The sequence below is a fragment of the Vespa crabro genome, chromosome 10, assembly GCF_910589235.1.
Source record: "Vespa crabro chromosome 10, iyVesCrab1.2, whole genome shotgun sequence".
Classification (NCBI taxonomy): Eukaryota; Metazoa; Arthropoda; class Insecta; order Hymenoptera; family Vespidae; genus Vespa; species Vespa crabro.
This window is the reverse complement of record NC_060964.1, coordinates 1,905,448-1,917,947: the sequence shown is the minus strand read 5'-3', so window position 1 is coordinate 1,917,947 and position 12,500 is coordinate 1,905,448. Positions and strand designations below refer to the sequence as shown.

At 36.8% G+C, this 12,500-nt stretch overlaps 2 long non-coding RNA genes across 4 annotated transcripts in view; both read right to left on the bottom strand.

Moving 5' to 3' along the window:
- Window positions 1–2,326, bottom strand: part of LOC124427216 — a 28,885-nt gene extending 26,559 nt beyond the window's left edge. For both annotated transcript variants that reach the window (XR_006942919.1, XR_006942920.1), the window contains exon 1: window positions 2,105–2,326. This is a non-coding gene — a long non-coding RNA (uncharacterized LOC124427216). The remainder of the gene's footprint in view (window positions 1–2,104) is intronic.
- The window catches only part of LOC124427214, a 209,671-nt gene that overhangs the window by 105,703 nt on the left and 91,468 nt on the right, over window positions 1–12,500 (bottom strand). The gene's annotated exons all lie outside the window — the stretch shown is intronic.

The following is a 12,500-nucleotide window of genomic DNA, read 5'->3' as shown; positions in this document are numbered from 1 at the left end:
CCAAGAGAAAAAGAGAGAGAGAGAGAGAGAGGGAGAGAGAGAGGGGGAGAGAGAGAGGGAGAGAGAGAGAGGGAGAGAGAGAAAGTGAGAAAGAGGAAAAAAGAGAGAGAGAGAGAAAGAGAGAAAAGAAGCTTTTGTTTCTCATCTTTACAACGTAGGGCTTTAATTCATTTTTTCCACCAGTGCTCGCGTAATTCTTTCTCCATTTAACGAGAAAAACGTGCAATCTTCTCTCTCTCTCTCTCTCTCTCTCTCTCTCTCTCTCTCTCTTTCTTTCTCTCTCTCTCTCTCATCCTCTTTCTTTCTTTCTTCCTTTCTTTCTCTTTCCAACCTTTTAGAGCTCGAGAGGCAAGAAGAATCTCACAGATTCCGAACGAGTCGTCGTCGTCGTTGAGATTCTTCTTTTCAATTTTCAGAGCAGTCCATCGAATCGTTTCCTGAACTTAATCAATCGCACTTGGCGCAATTGAATTTCTCCTTTAACGAGACTGGAATTCACGGAGATTAAAATCGGTTTTGCCGAAACTATGAAGGACCAGTCAGTTAGTCAGTCCTTTCTCCCTTCTCTCTCTCTCTCTCTCTCTCTCTCTCTCTCTCTCTCTCTCTCTCTCTATTTTCCCTTCATCTCTTTCTCTCTGTCTGATCCTACATCGTATTTCTGGCCGACGAGGCCGCCCCCGCAATATCGTAAGTAATTAAGCAATTTGCCTACAGATGGAGTTTTTAGCCAGAGCATTTCACGCTTACTACCACTTCAACTTTATCTCTCTCTCTCTCTCTCTCTCTCTCTCTTTCTCTTTCTCTCTTTCTCTCTCGTTCGTATACTCTCTCTCATCACTATGCATAACCGCATTGCTCCTATATTAAAGCGTGGAGGAAACCGTGCCGCTAAAATGCTCGCGTGATTAAAAATGCTGTCGCGGAAATTCCAACATCCACAGAATGTCAGACACGAATTGGTATTGGTGGTGTTGGTTTGCTGGCCAACGAAAGGGTTGAAACCTTCCACAGCCCTTCTGCAACGCGTTCTCGCACGTTGACGACAACCTGTCGCGCTCACATTCGTATACATCCTTAAAACCTTTCTCTTTCTCATTCTCTCTCTCTCTCTCTCTTTTTTCCCATTCGCACAAATAATCACCACTGAATACAATTTTGAATACAATTTTCAAGACCTTCTTCATCAATTTCAATGGAATAAGTTCATCGTATCTCTTTCTTTTTCAAATTTACACGATACCAATTTTAAGAATATTTTAATAGAATACATATTCTATTGGTAAATTGAAAACTTTATCTCTGTCATCGTAATTTTCTTGTTAATGTTAATTTTTAAAAAAGAATACCTTTTGATACTTAACCTTCTCTGATGATAATCTCTATCGTGAAAATCTTACCTGCCCCTCCCCCCTCACTCTCTCTCTCTCTCTCTCTCTCTCTCTCTCTCTCTCTCTCTCTCTCTCTCTCTCTCTCTCTCTCTCTCTCTCTCTCTCTCTCTCTCTCTCTCTACTTCTATTAGATTGGAAATTATAAAACGGGCTTTGAATGGAAATAAAACACTAAACAAAAACGCCTGTTTCATAGTTTCCAACCTAATATATACACAATATATAACATAGATAATGAACATGTAACAGTTATTTTGCCAACCCCAAATTGATCTCTATCTGTAATTTTTTTCTTTTACGTTTTTTTTTTCCTTTTTATGGGATACCATTTACGGAAATAGTAAAATACACGTACCAGGAAGCTTGTTAGACCACACCTGACGTTTTCCATCGTTAGAGAACTTTCAACCCTTTTTTAAAAGAGAAAGAGAAAGAAAAAAGAAAGAGAGAGAGAGAGAAGAAAAAGAAGAAAAGAAAAACAAGAAAGAATGAAAGAACTTCTTTGGGAAGAATTCAAATCGGTTTAAATCGATTAGTAAAGATAAGTAAAGAACGAAGAATGGTGGTAGTAGGTAGCTAGACGGGGAAGAATATTGCGAGAGACTTTTTAAGGAGTAACAGGCTAACCCTCATTTCTTAGCTACGACGATGTTGAAAGGAGAAAGGATGGTTACGGAGAGGGGTTAAAAACCGGTAGAAGAACTTTTTCATCCAACCTGTCGTAGCACAGTTAGCGTTGAACCACCGGAGCCCTTTTAAGCCTGGCTACAAAACGTTGCTTTATATCCATAGGGTGTGCCTTTTCCTCGGCTATCTGAATCTTTATGGGGTAGCCTTAACTACGAGGGTAAATAGTAGACGACTAGTTCGTAATGCCGATGTCCGGATTGTCGTGACGCTTTTACCAACCCTCTCTTATTTTTCTCTCTTTCTCTCTCTCTCTGTCTGTCTATGCAGCATAGAAACTTGTATCGCTAAAAAAAAAAAAAAAAAAAAAAAAAAAAAAATGAGTGGACAAAGAGCCGCATGCAAATTGCATATAAATTTTGTTTGCATTTCTAACGCTTTGCATACACTGTTTCTCTAAAGATTTCATTCTAGTTATTCTAACGTTTCTATTATTACGTTTATTCAAAGGCATTTTTGTTCTTTGCCACTCAGCTTGAAAGAACGTTTCTCATCGCTGTTCGTAATTGAATCTTCGTAGATAATTCGAAATTCAATATTTTATCATACATCCAGAGAAAGAAAGAAAAAGAGAAAAAACGAGAAAGAGAAAGAGAGAGAGAGAGAGAGAGAGAGAGAGAGAGAAAGAGACATTCTTCCTAATAAGCATAATTGTAATCCCCTAAGTTAATCTCAAGGAAACTCAGTCTCGTTCAATAGGGTCTGACTTTAAGAGATCAAAGGACGATTTTTCAATGGAATCTCCGACATTGCCTTAGCGACAGAGTAACCTCATGTGTATCATCGTATCCCCCTTTTATCTAAAATTTATAATATCTGGATATATGAAGGAAAAAGAAAAAGAAAAAGAAAAGGAAAAAAGATATCCAATGAACGACACAAAGACGGAATCTACTTCTTCGTACCGATGAAAATCTAATTTTCTATCAACGTAACATTTCCTTCGAATAATTAGATTTATCGGATATATTCATATGGAATGAAATAAAATATACGAACGAAATAACTATTCATTTTTAACATATTTAAGAATATGAATACATAAATGATATAATTATTGAAATAATCAATAATGACGTTATTATTGAAATATTAAAAATGAAATGATGTTAAGTGATATTTATGATGACGCATCGATTGAAAATCTAAACACGATGATCGAAAGAGATACCAACATCAAATGCAAGGAGGAAGATCAGAGAGAATGCGATATAAACCGACCGTCGTTTGCTTCTGTGTAAGTGTATATAACACGATGATCCAGAATTCATGATATGTAGTACCTATATTCGTCTCTGAATATATATGTGTATATATATATATATATATATATATATATATCAGATCTAACTCCCATACGTGAGTTCCTAGAGTGCCGCCTACGGCTACGAAGCTATTCGATCTCTTCTCGCAAACGGAGGACATTCGCCAGCTTGGGCAAACAGACGTTTAATTTCCCATGCAAATATTACATATACGGTGTAGACGCCTGTCATCGCTTGCGTACACACTTTTACTGACTTTGCCCCTTGGACTGACTGCATTAAACGTTTAGTTTCTTCCGTATTTCAAACACACACACACACACACACACACACACACACACACACACACACACACAAATAGATATGTACCAGTTTCGATATTGACTAAAATAAGTATACTAAAAATAAAAAAATACAAAAAAACTGGTTATCGAAAAATTAGAAATTTTATATATCTTCGATCTTTGAAATGCTTCGATAAAATTGACCTTGAAAAATGATTCGTCCCGATGAATACAATATATATATATATATATATATATATATATATATATATATATATATATATATATATATGTATGTATACGTACGTACATTTCTAGCACGTTTCTAATTTTTCTGAAGTTATATGCAAAAGAAAAAAAGAAAAAAATAAGAATAAAAATAAAAACAGATAAAGATTTTAGATTTCGAAGATCGTCGAAAGATCTTTGAAAAAGTTTCGATAAAAATCGTAAGGAAACGATTTATCAACGATTGAAACACACTGTGACTTGCGAAACTAAAACGTATATCTGCAATATCTACATACCTACTCTTTTTACGGGAAATGCAAATCACCCTGTCATCCCATAACGCTTTCTCATACTAGTGTTGGAATAAATTGAGAAGGATGAGGAGAACGCGAGTCAGAGAACCGAGAGAAGAAGATGACATTCAAATTCGGACCCCGGTGAAAATGACAAAAATATACATATGCTAGCTCACCCTTCATACATCATGCGTAATTGCCTGCTATTCAGATATCTCACATGGAATTGAATGTCTCTCTTCAGTTATCGAACGAACTAACATTTGTTTATGGGGAAAACAGAAGCAGACGACTTTTTCCAAACCCTCTCCTCGTGAAAATATATTGAAGTAATACGAATGATTTTCTCGTAATTTACGTGAATACCTAAAGGCAATAAATTATAAACAAAATTTCATTATTCACGTAAACGTAACTTAATCCATAATACGAAATAATATAATATAAATCATGTATTCTTCAGATGAAAATGTATTCTTTAAATGAAAATATATTCTTTACAATGAAAAACGAGGGAGAGATTATTGATTCTTTTTTAAATAGAATTTACGCATTTTCTTTATCTTATATATATATATATATATATATATATATATATATATATATATATATATATATAATTCATGTAACAATATAATAAAATGTTGCAAATCAATTTTTCCATTCCTATTAATTTCACGTAAATATATCTGCGTTCAGAAAATCCGAATAAGCCGTTATTTTATATATATATATATATATATATATATATATATATATATATATATATATATACACATATATAGATATGTCTTTTCGAGCATAAAATCCACATTTTCTATAAATGTCGAATCACGTGTCGACGATTCATTGAAAAGAAGAAACAAGATCGAAAGAGAACAAAAGATAAACTAGAAAAGATTCGTATATTCTTGTTTAACACGCTCGTCAATGTCGGATCAAGAGGCAAACTTAACTGACCACTGGTCAATTCCCACAGAATAGAGGAAGGTTGAAACGGTGGTGACCGGTCAAACAACAGCTCCTTTCTCTCTCTCTCTCTTTCTCTTTCTCTTTCTCTCTATCTATCCATCTATCTCTATCTTTGAACAATGTCGATCGACCACGGTGAACACACAAAGACAACGAGAATCTGCGATGATCGGCGTAGTACAACGCGATAAGCAGCCACGATGACGATGACATTGACCACTAGGAAGGCTAAAGCTCGTGCGATTCTAAGCACCGTGAGACGAGTTCACCACAGAGAACGTGTTTTGAGCATGATTTCTCTTGTCTTGACCGAGACGATTCGGGTATGGCTAATTGACGCTCGTCAATCCGCGGAACGAAGCATCAAAGGGGTTTTCGTACTAGAGGGTGCCACGTATGCATGTATGTATGTGTTATACATTTATACGTGTTTAAATATATATATATATATATATATATATATATATATATATATATATATATATGTGTGTGTGTATGTGTGTGTATGCGCTTTATAGAATAGATACCTACTATTACTACTATGTCTAACAATTCCTCTCGTTGTATTCTTTTTCAAACGATCTATAGAACGAAAACGAGTGGTGAAACAAATTGGAAGTTGGGAATTGGATGGCAACGACGTTTCGACACGTGGACGCTGTCCATCTTCATTTTATCGAGAAATGGAAGAAGAATTCTCTCGATGGATAGAAAGAGAGAGAAAGAGTATGGTTAAAAGAAGGTAAGCAGAGGGGATTCGTCTGACGAGCTCGAATCGATCGATCGATTCGTTCCCAGGTGAAACACGAACCCAGTTATACTGACTACCAACGACAAGAGAAACGTTATCATTTTATTTTCCTACGATACTATTTTCTTCATCTTATTCGTTCGAAGAGAATGAATGATAGAAAGAGAATATCTTCTGATAAGTTTCGGAAAGTACGATTTCTAAATTCTTTTCTTCTACGGCTGACATGTCCGTGGAAAGAGAAACGTCCAAATTGACGGTAGAGAAGTCTCGTCTCGTAGTTCGGATTCGCCGTTGAAGAAAACGACGGCGAAGGGTACTACGACGGTATCGGCTTACCCCAATTTCACCCCAATCATTTTGAAACCCAAAACTCCCCGGTGTATGCATGTATGTACATATATATGCATGTATGTATGTACATGCGTATGTATGTATATATGTATAAATGTATAAGCGTACGACGTCCCTTTTATCTTCTCATGAATTCTCGTCTTTATACGTATGTTGATGATATTGATACGTCGCTACAGAGAGACAAAAAAAAAGATAAAGAGAGAGAGAGAGAAATAAAAAAAAGAGGGAATCAAAAGTCGTACTGTCTTGTCCCTTTCCTTCATACATTTCAGTGTATATATATATGTGTATATAATACGTGGGACACGTACGTATCTATATGTATGAGAAAAAAAGAGATAGAGATAAAGAGACAGATATAGAGAGAAAGAAAGAGAGACAGAGAGAGAGAGAGAGAGAGAGAGAGAGAGAGAGAGAGAGAGAGAGAGACGGCTTGACAAATCGCAAGACGTCAGAATTCTCGCGCGTCGATTTTTCACGTCGACCGAGAAACGGCCAAGAACGTCGAGAGGGACGAGCGACGAGCCGTGCATTTTTCAAGCAGTCGAACGGAACGAAAAACGGCAGCGATAGAACGAACTACAATCTTTCTCTAACATTCTATCTCTTCCTCTTTCCCTTTCTATTGAAAGGGAATGAGAAAAGGAGGGGGCAAGGAAGGAGAAAAAATCGAGAGAAATCGTTGACGATTTCCTAAAACAGGCGCCTACTCGAGGATAATGCGATTGGTTGGTTGGCTTGGTTGGCTGGCTTTTGTATCCCGTCGTGACGACAATTTTCTCTTAGACTTTAGGACTCTCAATATCTTAGGTGGGCACGCGTATGCTGGTTTCGTTAGAAGATCTAAAACGTTGACCTTTTTATCCGTTTATAATCCTATTTGATTTTGTCTACCCTATTCGATGCTCGTAACGCACGTTAATGGAATCGTAAATCAGCTGCCGTTTGCTTGAAAGAGAGAAAGAGAGAGAGAGAGAGAGAGAGAGAGAGAGAGAGAGAGAGAGAGAGAGAGAGAGAGAAAGGGAGAGAAAGACACACAGAAGAGAGAGAGAGAGAGAGAGAGAGAGAGAGAGAGATTGAAAGAGAGTGAAAGAGATAGAAAAGAGATTTTTTTTTTAACTTGCAAAATACAAAGTTAAATTCCGAATAGTCTGTTACACCGGTCGAATAAAACGACATAACGCTCGTTAATAGGTAGCTATAGATAACGACAGTTCTGTAATGTTATATATATGTGTGTGTGTGTGTGTGTGTGTGTGTGTGTGTGTGTGTGTGTGTGTGTGTGTGTGTGTTTCGCTTCGGGATAGGAGTCGACCGAGACCAAAAGAGAGAATCATTAAGGCGTTAAAATTTTAATTACGACTAGAAAACTCTTGATTCATGATATCGTCAATGTCCTACGCGAAGTTAATAGCTTACGAAAATACGAAGTAAATAGTGAAAGGAGAAAACGAGAGGAAATAGAGAGATAGAGATAGATATATTACTAACGTGAGTAGTTGCAACCCCTACGCGTTTTTCCACGTAGATCATAAAACAAAACGAGATTATATACGACTAGCTCTTTCGATTTCACTTACCAAACGGACTATAACAACAAGAGGGAAAGAAAGAAAAAGAGAGAGAGAGAGAGAGAGAGAGAGAGAGAGAGAAAGAGAGAGAAAGAGAGAGAGAGGAGAGACAGACAGAAAGTCGGGAAATGTAAATTAACGTCGAGTGCAGCCAGGTAATCACGTCGCAACGATAAAAAGGTGATAAACGAGCGGAGTGGCCCAGGAGCCGAGATGCTTATCTACTACGACTCCCTTTTCTCTCTTTCTCTCTCTCTCTCTCTCTGTCTTTTTCTCCCTCCCTCGCTTTCTCTATTTTTTCTTTTTTTTTTTCGAACCGGCCATAGAAAAATCCTGCTCGTGTTTATGTCACCGTTTCACCCTCTCGATGTTTGCACGGGCACGTCTGTGTCTCTTTTCTCTCTCTCTCTCTCTCTCTCTCTCTCTCTCTCTCTCTCTCTCTCTCTCTCTCTCTCTTTTTTTTTTACGTATACGTTTCACGGGACGTTTTAAGCAGAGTTACGTGTAGGTGCTACGCATTGAAAACATCGACTCTAGGACACCATCCCATAGAATGCGCTAAAGAGGTTTCATTTTCGCTTCGTTCCCCAACCTTCTCTCCATCTCCCCCCAAAAAAAGGAAGAAAAAAAAAAAGAACAGAAAAAGAACAGGTCTTTCTATCGAGTCCCCATACGATTTATTTTTTTTTTTTTTTATTCTTTCCTTCTTTCTTTCTTCTTATTTTTTTTTTCTCTTTTTCCCCTCTCATACAACTTTTCGTCAATGTCATTGTCATTTTTAGTTCGACGCTCGAAACACACGAGACCTAAAGCTCGTTCCTTTTATCCTTTTCACTACCTGGAGCGAATAAAACGACGAATTGAATCCTTCGTCTTTCTGTTGTCATTGAAATAAATCTTACGAGATTATGAGAAATATAATCAAGGCTTAATCGAATGATCTATTATACGTGCGACGTGAATTCGAGTTAATCAAATTCAAATTAACATCGCTATCGTAATAAAAGATAAATAAAGAAAAGTGAGAAAGAAAGAAATAAAGAGAAAGAAAAAAATACGCGTTAAGAAGAAAAAAAAAAAGGAAAGAGGTATAGGAAAGAAAAAAATAAAAATAAAAATAAAAATAAAAGAAAAAGAGAAGTAGTGGGAAGTGTATCCCACGGTGTCGACTACGATTAATTGAGTAGAGTGCCGTTTTTGCCACGCGTGAGGAAGAAACTATGATGAAGCTCAGGTAGAAAGAGTGTCGGTAGGCGTGCTATGGAATCGATGTTACCCGTTAATGAGGGAGAGAGAGAGAGAGAGAGAGAGGGAGACAGAGAACGATGGTGGTCACACCATTACCATAACTATTACTACTACCACCATTACCACCACCATCATTATCATCGTCATCATCGGCCGTTTCGGCATCACTACGATCACCAGGAACGCGTCACGCCATATCGGGTTAGTACAACGCTCTACCCCATCGTGAGAGTATCTCTCTTTCGAAACACCATAGAGGCTATTCAGGAGGCATCAGTTTGTTAGAGAAAGAGAGAAAGAGAGGGGAACGTTTGAAGATTTTCATGTATGTGCGAGGGACACGTGACTACTTTATAGTAACAACGACGTGCGACGTGTGATCACCACATAGATATGCACACACACACACACACATACGCAGACGTACGTATATATATATATATATATATGTACACAAATATATATGTGTGTATATATATATATTTAAAAGGGAGAACGCTCATCTTTTGAACCCTTCGTACACACTCTATCCGTTCGTACTTTTCATTGGTTGCCGCAGGACCAAAGTTACACGGTTTTCGTATCGAGCTTGCTCACTGTCTCTTATTTACAACGAAAGTGCTTATTGTTTCATGCGGAGTCGAAACATGGCTCCGAGAACCACCGCTTTTTCCATTTTCGCTTTTCTCTCTTTTCTTTTTCACTTTGACGTGGTACCAGGCTGTGTGTGGTTTCCCTTTACGGAGACATTACAAAAACGCAATTTCCGGGCAAACCGCTGTGGAGAAAGAAAAAGAGATGAAGGAGGAGGAGGAGGAGAAGGAGGATGATTTTTAACGCAAACGTACTTCGCTCGTTTGTTTTCTTCTTTCGTCGTTTTAATTGATAAATAAAAATGAAAATTGTTTCGACTAATTTCAAGAAACCTTAAAAATTTCGTTTTACACGATCATTTAAAATTCATTTAAATGATTTCGATCAAACGTACTTTTCGATATAATCCGATAATGATACTATTCTTTGAATCTATATCCCCCGGTCTAATGATAATTAGAAAAAAAAGAAAAAAAAAAGAAAAAAAAAAGAAAAGAAAAAAAGATACGTTCTCTATTTCGCATTAATCATTTACTACAGTAAATACGAATGAGTAGATAGATAGATCTAGGTTCGATTTCATGAACGACAGATATTATCTTCAATTATACGGGACCATGAAGAAATCTTACGAAGTTACGCGTATCCGGTGCACTTATCCTTACTTCGTAAATGGATTCAAGATATAAAGAAATTTCCATAGAATTACAACGTATACACGTAAACGATAATTCGATAAGTATATACTACTGACAGGCAAAATATATATATATATATATATATATATATATATATATATATATATATATATATATGTACATACATATATACATACATACATACAACGCTAAGTTCGTTGCAAAATCATGACTTTAGAGTGTCGTGTTGTTTGAGACAGTCGGAGATCTGAGAAATAAAAATAAAAATGAAAAAAAGAAGGAAAGAAAGAAAGAAAGAAAGAAAGAAAGATAGGGAAAGGGAAGAAACAGACTCGGAGTCTTTGAATTATATCTATCGTGGGTGCGGCCAAAAGAGAAAACTCGACGAAAGGAAGCACAATAAAATTAAAAAAAAAAAAAAAAAAAAAAGAAAGAAAAAATAAAGAAAAATAACACGGAATGATTTAAGAGTGAAGCTCGTCTCGTCGGATACACCTTTCTAATAAAGCGAACATAATGGTTGAACCTTGTAATGTCTCACGGTGCATCGATCGTTCTAATGGCGATCGATCGATCGCCACGGCAATTCGCCGATTGGCTATAAATCTTCACCTTCGTGTTGTCATTATACGGTGCTTTTAACGTTCCTTTTCTATCGCTCCCCTTCGAACATCTATTTTTTCCTCTTCTTTTCACTTTTCTTCCAATTTTGCACGAACAAAATTTATACGTCTAACTAAACTGAATATAACGAATTCAATTTAACGAAATTCACTATGAAAAAGTGATAACGTTTAAAATCGATAAGTTAATTGATAAGTAATTAATATCCCTCAAATATTCTCTTTGAAGAATGTATATGTTATATCATATTATGCACGTTGAATTATAACTTTTATTTCGCACTCGTAAAAAACGAAAAAAAAAGAAGTGAAAAAAAAAGAAAAAATATAGATAAATTCCTAATCATCGCAAGGTCAAAGAGCATAACCTCACCCACGATCTAAGATAGAATTGATTTGAGAACGAAAACAAAAGATATTTATAAGAATAAAAAGTAAAAGATGGCGAAAAAAGATCTGTCGGTTTACCCAGGAAACGTTAACTCATTGAGTTTTCACCCTTCGAAAGGCCTACGAAGGAAGTATTTATTAGATTAGAATCTAAACGCCCCCAAAGGTCTAAAAGCGTATTTCCTTCGCCGTAGGTGGTTTCGTGACCCGACGAACGACCCCTTCGAAATCGGGCCACCCTACAACAAACATCTTTCTCTCTTTCTCTCTCTCTCTCTCTCGCTCTCTCTCTCTCTCTCTCTCTTTCTCGAAAGAGTCCTAGAAAATTAGCGAGTGCAACTTTATTAGCTTGTATCACGGAAGTGCGGAAAATTATTATATTTATTTTTTTTTCTTTTTATTTTTCATTTTCTTTTTTCTTTCTTTTTTTTCCCCCCGCCCTAGCAAGATTTCGGTACCAAATGCGATAGAACGACGGCCATGTCGTAATAAAACAATAATTACGCTTAATCACCGTCAAAATCAAATTTATCGTTTGCGAGAGCTGTGTATCATACATACACACACATGCGCGCGCGCTCGCGCGCGTGTCAAGCCACTACATTTCCTTTCTTTTTTTTTCTTCTTTTTTTTTTCTCTCTTTTTTTCTTTAATAGCCAATGATCGAGCCACGCGCGTAACATCGTACGGATGATACAACGTTATGGGAAACGCGAGTACGCCAATAAATAAATAAATATATGTGTATATTTCGCCAAACAGAAATTGCTCGCAGATGTTGTACCGATATTCGACCGGTCCAGACGAGTATTTAATTCGATACACCAGACCAGCAACTACGAGTGCGTACGTGAAAATAAACGAAATTTATCGATCAAACTCGTTCGCTTGCTAGCTCGTATAAAAGCAACGCCGGCGTATCATTTATTTAGCGATTGTAGTGAGTGAGTGAGTGACTGAGAGAGAAAGAGAGAGAGAGAGAAAGAGAGAAATTTAACGAATCGTTGAAATGCCGTACGTTGGCTCATCGAACCTCACAAAGAGAAAGAGAAAGAGAAAGAGAAAGAGAAAGAGAAAGAGAGAGAGAGAGAGAGAGAGAGAGAGAGAGAGAGAGAGAGAGAGAGAGACATTAATCGATATTCAAAAGTGTCACACGGAATGTTCCGATTTGAATCAGTGAGCAC